Consider the following 9,709-nt stretch of genomic DNA (forward strand, 5'->3'; position numbering starts at 1 on the left):
CCTCCAAAGGAAATGGCGGGCCGACCAACAGTTAGTCGAGTTGGCCCCCTAGAGATATGCCGAGTGTGATGGCTGACAGATGAGCGAGAGTGCGAAAGCACAGTCCCCCCCCTCCTCTACGAAGTAATCCCTAACGGGCGTGCCGCGGAGCAAGGTCAGGTAGTGCAGAATGTGGTTTTCCTACGGTGTTGCTAACCAACAGGTTTCCTCATTCTATAAAAAAAAAAAAAAAAAAAAAAAAAAGACTACCCTTGCTTGGAGGTTGTTGTTGTCGTTTCTGACGACGACGACGACGACGACGTGTTGTGAACAACACGCAGAACACAGAACCCAGAGGACCGTGACCACGCACGCGGCGTCGTGGCGTGGCGCAGCAGCAGGTTGTTGCTGCGAAGGCGCGCGGTTGTCCGTCTGGTGTGTCTGGTGTTCGTGTTGTTGAAGACGCGGTGGCGTTAGAGAGAAGTCCCCCGTTGGTGTACTGGTACCCTGGTGTGGTGTACTGGTATGCCATGGTGTGTGGACTTCTCTTTTTCGCTTAAGTCCCGGACACGCCTGAAAGTAGCCCAGGCCCCGGGCCACACCAGTCAGCCAAGTTTGGTGGCAAGTTGCCAAGCTGACGGGGTGTAGAACAAGACTCACCACGAGGGAGGACGATACGATACGGTACTACTTGGAGTTGGACTTGGACTAGGACAGCAAAGTTCGATCCACCATGACGAGGGAAAGACACATAGTGCACACGATGTTGGTCAGTGTATGCGACCGACACTTGTGATATCTTCATTCATTCATGTTGGACTGCGGGGAAGCCAAGTCCCCATACGATAAGACTCCGGACTCCGGATGATGAGGGAAGGACACATAGGGCCAGCATGATGTTGGTCAGTAGCGAACGACACTTGTGATATTCCCATGCACAGGCTACTCCACGAAGTTGGACTACGGGGAAGCCTACTTGGAGTTGGACTTGGACTTGGCAGCAAAGTTCGATCCACCATGACGAGGGAAGGACACATAGTGCACACGATGTTGGTCAGTGTATGCGACCGACACTTGTGATATCTTCATTCATTCATGTTGGACTGCGGGGAAGCCAAGTCCCCATACGATAAGACTCCGGACTCCGGATGATGAGGGAAGGACACATAGGGCCAGCATGATGTTGGTCAGTAGCGAACGACACTTGTGATATTCCCATGCACAGGCTACTCCACGAAGTTGGACTACGGGGAAGCCTACTTGGAGTTGGACTTGGACTTGACAGCAAAGTTCGATCCACCATGACGAGGGAAGGACACATAGTGCCATAGTGATGTTGGTCAGTAGCGAACGACACTTGTGATATTCCCATGCACAGGCTACTCCACGAAGTTGGACTACGGGGAAGCCTACTTGGAGTTGGACTTGGACTTGGCAGCAAAGTTCGATCCACCATGACGAGGGAAAGACACATAGTGCACATCATGTTGGTCAGAGGCGAACGACACTTGTGATATCTTCATTCACATGTTAGACTACAGCGAAGCCTACTTGGAGCTGGACTTGGACTTGGCAGCAAAGTTCGATCCACCATGATGAGGGAAAGACACATAGTGCAGTGCGTCGACTTGGGCCACAGCATGTTGGTCAGTGGCGAACGACACTTGTGATACCTTCATTCACATGGTGGACTACAGGGAAGCCAAGTCCCCATACGATATGACTCCGGACTCCGGCTGATGAGGGAAAGATACATAGTGCCACATCATGTTGGTCAGTAGCGAACAACACTTGTGATATCTTCATTCACATGTTGGACTACAGCGAAGCCTACTTGGAGCTGGACTTGGACTTGGCAGCAAAGTTCGATCCACCATGATGAGGGAAAGACACATAGTGCAGTGCGTCGACTTGGGCCACATCATGTTGGTCAGTGGCGAACGACACTTGTGATATCTTCATTCACATGTTAGACTACAGCGAAGCCTACTTGGAGCTGGACTTGGACTTGGCAGCAAAGTTCGATCCACCATGACGAGGGAAAGACACATAGTGCACATCATGTTGGTCAGAGGCGAACGACACTTGTGATATCTTCATTCACATGTTGGACTACAGCGAAGCCTACTTGGAGCTGGACTTGGACTTGGCAGCAAAGTTCGATCCACCATGATGAGGGAAAGACACATAGTGCAGTGCGTCGACTTGGGCCACATCATGTTGGTCAGTGGCGAACGACACTTGTGATATCTTCATTCACATGTTAGACTACAGCGAAGCCTACTTGGAGCTGGACTTGGACTTGGCAGCAAAGTTCGATCCACCATGACGAGGGAAAGACACATAGTGCACATCATGTTGGTCAGAGGCGAACGACACTTGTGATATCTTCATTCACATGTTAGACTACAGCGAAGCCTACTTGGAGCTGGACTTGGACTTGGCAGCAAAGTTCGATCCACCATGATGAGGGAAAGACACATAGTGCAGTGCGTCGACTTGGGCCACATCATGTTGGTCAGTAGCGAACAACACTTGTGATATTCTCATTCACGGGCCAGCCCACGATGTTGGACTGCGGGGAAGCCAAGTCCAGTTGCGACCAAGTCCACGCACTCCACGATGATCGGAGCCATGCAAACACCCGTGTATGTGCGATATTACTCACTACTGGACATCATTGCGGGATGTGCAAAGACAACACCTCCAACCACTTGCACACAACCAGCTGCGCATCGGACAAGTGCTGCATGGGAAAGCGCTTCCATCCACGCGCACCTAGCACCGGCCAACTGCGACTGGTCGATGGACTGGTTAACACTTAACAACCGACCGACCGACCGTTCACCTGCGCGAAGCTCATCCCAAGTACGGCGAACGGTGGGTGATGACAATCACTGCTAGATATGCAAAGACAACAACACACGCACCCAGCCCAGCACGACTGGCCGATGGACTGGTTTACACATAACTACCAACCGACCGACCGACCGACCGCCACGCGCTTGGCTGGGTCGATGTGTGATGAGCGAGCTAGGTTCCTATTCTCTACCTTCCTACGGACCGACCGACCGACCGACCGACCGACGCGCGCTTGGCAAGGATAAAGATAATGCGTGATGAGTAAGCTCGTTTCCCATTGCCAGATCTAACGGCCGACCGACCGACCGACCGACGAACGGTGTGATGCGTATTATATGGGCTCGCTCCCGTGCACGGCGGAAGCGAGGTTGGTCGTCAGTGCGGTCGAGGTAGCACTTTACCACCGAACGACCAAACGGTGCACCTAGTCTGACCAGAGCGATGTGTACGACAGTGTGACAGTGTGCATTAACCCATTCCCCCGTACCTACCGAGCGGCTCGAGTCGATCGGGGCTGCCACTGGGTGACGACAATGATGGGTGTTATATGAGCTCGCTGCCATACACTACGTCAGCGCGGTCGGTCGTCAGTGCGGTCGAGGTAGCACTTTACCACCGAACGACCAAACGGTGCGCCTAGTCTTTTTTTTTTTTTTTTTTTTTTTTTTTTTATAGAATGAGGAAACCTGTTGGTTAGCAACACCGTAGGAAAACCACATTCTGCACTACCTGACCTTGCTCCGCGGCACGCCCGTTAGGGATTACTTCGTAGAGGAGGGGGGGGACTGTGCTTTCGCACTCTCGCTCATCTGTCAGCCATCACACTCGGCATATCTCTAGGGGGCCAACTCGACTAACTGTTGGTCGGCCCGCCATTTCCTTTGGAGGTGGAGCACGATTGTGGATACCGTGTTCGACACGACATTCCACTCGTCCACCCCCGTACACATCCTCTCAATAATGTTATCGGGAGTAGTATCCCTGCCGCATACCTCTAACATGCTCGACCTCTGCTCCGCAAAACGCGGGCACTCGAAGAGTACATGTTCCGCCGTCTCCGCCCTGTTTGCACACTCCGGGCATGAGGGTGAGTTTGCATGCCCGAACCTGTGCAGGTACCACCTAAAGCACCCATGGCCCGACAGAAATTGTGTCAGGTGAAAGTTCACTTCGCCATGGGGTCTACACGTCCACCGGGACACGCTCGGTATGAGCCTGTGTGTCCACCTACCCTTTGTTGAAGCGTCCCAGACTCTTTGCCATTTCACCATAGACGAAGTTCTGGCGTTTCGTCGCGCGCCTCTCGTACCTCTTTCATCGTAGCACTCAACATCCTCGGCCAACACCAGTGCTATCGGCATCATGCCCGCTAACACGCATACCGCGTCTTTCGAGACAGTCCGGTATGCACTGGCCACCCTGAGGCACATCAGCCTATGTACACTCTCCAGTCGGTCAACATTCCTCTGCAGCTTGAGCGCGTTCGACCATGCGGCGGCGCCATACCGTAGTATGGACACCGCGACTGACGCGAGCAGCTTCCGCTTACTCGAGACAACTGCCGAACTGTTTGACATCATCCTAGACAATGCCATAACCGCTACACTCGCCCTCTTACAAGCATACTCGACATGACTACTGAAGCTCAACTTGTCGTCGACCATGACTCCAAGGAGCTTCAGTGAGCGACAGGACTCGATCGAGCACCCGCCCGTGGTGACCACTGCCTGCTGTGCAGACTGGCGGTTGTTCACCACCACCACCTCTGTCTTGTGGTGTGCGAGTGTCAGTTGCCTCGACCTCATCCAGCCCTCCACTATGTCAATCGCATGCGCTGCCGTCAATTCCACCTCTTCGAGCGACTCACCGTATACCACCAGGGTAATGTCGTCGGCGAAGCCAACCAACTTTACTCCCGGTGGTAGTGCTAGCCTCAGTACTCCATCATATGCCGCGTTCCACAGTACCGGACCCAAGATGGATCCTTGCGGTACACCTGCAGTGACATTGTACTGTTTTTGGCCTTCCTCGGTGTCGTAAATCAGCACCCTGTTCTGGAAGTAACTACCCAGAATACGCCTTAGGCCAGCCGGGACCCCTAAGCGAGATATGGCGCTCTCTATGGCGGCCCAGCTTACACTATTGAAGGCGTTTCTAACGTCTAGCGTTACGATCGCGCAGTACCGTATGCCTCTCCTCTTTTTCTGCAGCGCAATTTCGGCCAATCCAGTCACCGACCTAATGGCATCCACTGTCGATCTACCTTTGCGAAACCCGTACTGGCTGTCTGATAGCCCCGCGTTGTCCGACCTCTCGGTATAGACCAATAACCTTGACAGAATGATCCGCTCCAGGAGTTTCCCGGCCGTGTCCAGGAGGCAAATTGGTCTATAAGCCGACGGGTCGCCTGGTGGCTTCCCGTGCTTGGGCAGTAGAACCAACTTTTGCCTTTTCCACCTCTCCGGAAACTCGCCTCTATCCAAGCATCTCTGCATAGCCGATCTGATCATGTCAGGGGTAGCCTCGATGGCCGCTTTGATAGCCACCGTCGGAATGCCATCCGGGCCCGGGGCCTTGTTCAGCTTAAGTGATTTCGCAATTGCGGCTAACTCCTCATTCGTCACTGGGGGAACCTCACTCGGACCAGGATGGTCTTGTGGTGTGGGTGCCCATGGTCTCACCTCGTGGTGCGGGAACAACGTTTCCACGATCCTCTGCAGCATCGCGGGAGAGCGTTCCGGTGGTGCAGATGTGCCTTTCGTTTTGCACATGACTACGCGGTACGCATCACCCCAGGGGGTTGTGTTGGCCGTCTGACAGAGATCGTTGAAGCACGCCCGCTTACGCACCTTGATCTCTTTGTTCAGTGCCAACTTTGCCGCCCTGTATGCCACCTCTCGCTCCGCTCTCGACTCATCGGTCCGGGCTCTCTGCATCCTTCTCCTTGCCCTGTGGCAAGATGCACGGAGCTCCGCGATTTCTTGACACCACCAGTACACCGGTCTTCGTCCATTCCTGGGTATGGATCGCCTCGGCATTGCCGCATCACACGCTCGTCTCAAGGTACCAACTAGACCGTCGCTAGACAAGTAGTCTGTATTCTGCTCCATGAGCATCCACTCCACAAATGCCGGCTTATCGAAACTCGAGGTTAGCCATCCTCGGTGAGTGTCGCTTATCCTCGACTGCTGCCGTCTACCGCCCTGTTCGATACTGTATCGAATCGCCAGGTGATCACTATGCGTGTACCCGTTATCAACTCTCCAGTCTGAGCTAGGGTTAAGCCCTGGGCTCCAGAAGGTCACATCAATGATGGACTCCGCACCGTTTCTGCTAAAAGTGCTTACACTGCCGACATTCGCGATCTCAACGTTCAATCCCGCCATAGCTTCGAGTAGAGCCCAACCTCTCTCGTTCGTAGAGCGACTGCCCCACTCGACCGCCCACGCGTTAAAGTCCCCACCGATGACCAAGGGGCTCAGTCCAGCTAGAGCGCTTGACAGCGAATCCAGCATGGACGAGAACTGACCTATCGGCCACCTAGGTGGGGCATAGCAGCTGCAGTAGTAGACTCCGCCGATCTTCGCGATCGCGAAGCCCTCGCACGTCGTGGAGATTATCTCCTGGACCGGGTACCGACCGGTCGTACAGATCGCCGCTTTCTTGGCCTTATCTGCAACCCAGTTCCCGTTATTGGGGGGGATGCGATATGGGTCCGAAAGAAGCGCGATGTCTATACTCGACTCCGAGGCGGATTGCCACAACAGCTGCTGCGCGGCTTCACAGTGATTCAGGTTCAACTGTGTGACTTGCGTCATTTTCGGCCGTTACGTCCACTTATGCTTGGGCACTTAGGCCCACCCGTCACATGGCCCTTGTTCGTCGTGCAAATCAGACACTTTGGTGCCGATTTACACTCCCTGACGAAGTGGCCTTCTACTCCGCATCTCCTGCAGAGCTTGCTCCTATCCGGGCCTTTGCATGCCCATGACTTGTGGCCTCGTCCGAAACACCTGAAGCACACTTCCGGCGGCTCACATACACTGAGCGGGCACTCCGACCAACCGACTTCAACCATGCCCTTAGCAGTCGCTTTCTTCGCTTCCCCGACTGGAAGCTTGATCGTCGCGATCTGCGTACCTGCTGGGCCTCGCCTGATGTGGATCGATGCGCTTGGCGCGTCCACATTACACTGCTGTTTAAGAACAGCAGAGAGCTCCTCCGCGGTGGTGATCTCATCCAAGTTCTTGCACTGGATGGTCATCTCCGGCGTCAGAGCCCTCACCCGCACTTTTTCACCAAGCACCTCCTGCGCTAGAGCCGTGTAGGAAGAGCCCTTGTTAACGGCATTCTTCTTCAGCTCTAGCATCATCTCTCCAGTCCTAGTGCGCCGGATGCTTTTAACATCCGCACCTAGTCCCGAGAGACGAACCTCGCTCCGCATAGCCCGCAGCACCTCTGCGTAGCTATTGCCCTCTGCTTTGAGCACCAGTGCGTCGCCTTTGGTACGCTTACGCGCAGGCTTCGCCTTGGTTTTGCTCAAAACCTTCTCCCTTTCTACGCGCCCGCGCTTGCCAACCGTGATCCAAGGGTTCACCTTCCCTTGGACCGGTTGGTCACTGCTACCGCTCTTAGCAGTCTCGCCTCGGGGTTTCGGCTCTTTGCCCCGAGCCCGTTTCGCGACCGGCTTGGCGTTGCTCGCACTACGCGGGCGTTTGCCACTCACCGGCCGCTCCTCGTCCATCGATCTCGGCCGTTTGGTTTGGGCCGAGATTTTTCCGCTCTCTGCAGCCCCACCTGGCTGCACCTTGCACACACTCTCCGTGGAGGAGCGGTCCGTTTGCGTGGACCTCTCCTCTCTACCCGCACTACGATCAAACAGGAGATCGTACTCCCTCCGGGCCTGGGCGACCGAATCGCGGAGCCTCAGCAGACCTTTTTTAAGGTCTTTGCTGATGTTGTTCCGCCCACTGGTGTATCCGATCAGCTCGTCGAGCTGTTCGGAGACCACCAGCAGCTTCGGAAGTCCATCCCTATTGCGAGTCAGCGCACGCGTGAGCTCGGCACCACTCATCTGCGTGTCCTCTATTGCCGACCCGACCCTCGGAGTGCCGTACTCCGACACTTGCGGGGATTCTACCCTCGACGCCTGCGTTGGTGATCTGACCAGTCCGCTTTTCGCGAACGGGTTGATCACCTCACCCTCCACGTTCTCAGATTCCCTAATTAGATACGTCTCCATCACTGCTGTAAGGGTCCCCCTTAGAGCCGCTATCCCTCACTGCCACTGAAGTAGTCGCCCAAGGATCCCGGTGGTTATCTATGCAAGCAGGGAGGCCACCCACGGGTTGGCACAGGCCCTTATGGGACCTGAGCTCAGAGCCAGGATCAGCGCAAATCAGGATACTTCAACTGAACCTACCTCCACCCAGTTAGTTTCCTAAGCTGGATACAGTTCGGGAACGTACTCTAAGGCCTTGCCAAGGTTTTATGGGACGGAAGGCGGCTCCGACATTAGCCCATCCGTCGTTTCAGGTCAGTGTCACCCGGCCCTACTAAGAGGATAGAATGCCGTCACCACCAGCACTCCTCTACTCCGCGGTCCTCTTAGAGTGTACCATCTCGTTGACCAGTATCGTCGCGCGCCAGTATATCGTAATCAGGAGCTTACTGACATCGCTCCTGATGTGCCCGAGGCACCCCTGACTAGGCTATGGCACTTTGGAAGCGGTGCCGGTTCGCTTGAACAGGGTTGATGCTTCCGGATGTGTGGTATTTCTGAAGAGGCCCAGCAGAGCCCACTGCTGAACCCCCGCCACGCCTAGGCAAACCCCGCTTGAACAGTTCGTGTGCAGCGCACATGATGCTCGGTCACCTTGCGATGCCAAAGGTGGTGAGTCCTCACTGATGTTAGAACATGCTTCGCTTAAGAAACGCCATCTTAAGCTCCCACCGACAAACGGTGCGCCTAGTCTGACCAGAGCGATGTGTACACCAGTGTGACAGTGCGCATTAACCCATTTCCCCCGTACCTACCGAGCGGCTGGTGTCGATCGGGGCTGCCACTGGGTGACGACTATGATGGGTGTTATATGAGCTCGCTATCATACACTACGCCAGCGCGGTCGGTCGTCATTGCGGTCGAGGTAGCACTTTACCACCGAACGACCAAACGGTGCACCTAGTCTGACCAGAGCGATGTGTACGACAGTGTGACAGTGTGCATTTACCCATTCCCCCGTACCTACCGAGCGGCTCGAGTCGATCGGGGCTGCCACTGGGTGACGACAATGATGGGTGTTATATGAGCTCGCTGCCATACACTACGTCAGCGCGGTCGGTCATCATTGCAGTCGGGTTAACTTCTTGCCACTAACCGATGGACTTGGTGCGAATGGAGCGATGCATAGCCTGTTAGTGGTGTGTACGGACCCATTCCCATAGCCACCGACCGCTGGTGTCAATCGGGGCTGGTACTAGGTGACGACCACCATGGGTGACATGGGAGCTCGCTGCCATACACTACGTCAGCGAGGTCGGTCGTCAGTGTGGTCGAGGTAACTTTTTACCACCAACCGACGGACTTGGTGCGAATGGAGCGATGCATGGCACACTAGTGGTGTGCACGGACCCATTCCCATAGCCACCGACCGCTGGTGTCGGTGGTAGGCGACGACCACCATGGGTGACATGGGAGCTCGCTGCCATACACTACGTCAGCGAGGTCGGTCGTCAGTATGGTCGAGGTAACTTTTTACCACCAACCGACGGACTTGGTGTGAGTGGAGCGATGCATAGCCTGTTAGTGGTGTGCACGGACCCATTCCCATACCCACCGACCGCTGGTGTCGGTCGGGGCTGCCACCAG

Source organism: Aedes albopictus, chromosome 1, assembly GCF_035046485.1.
Source record: "Aedes albopictus strain Foshan chromosome 1, AalbF5, whole genome shotgun sequence".
Classification (NCBI taxonomy): domain Eukaryota; kingdom Metazoa; phylum Arthropoda; class Insecta; order Diptera; family Culicidae; genus Aedes; species Aedes albopictus.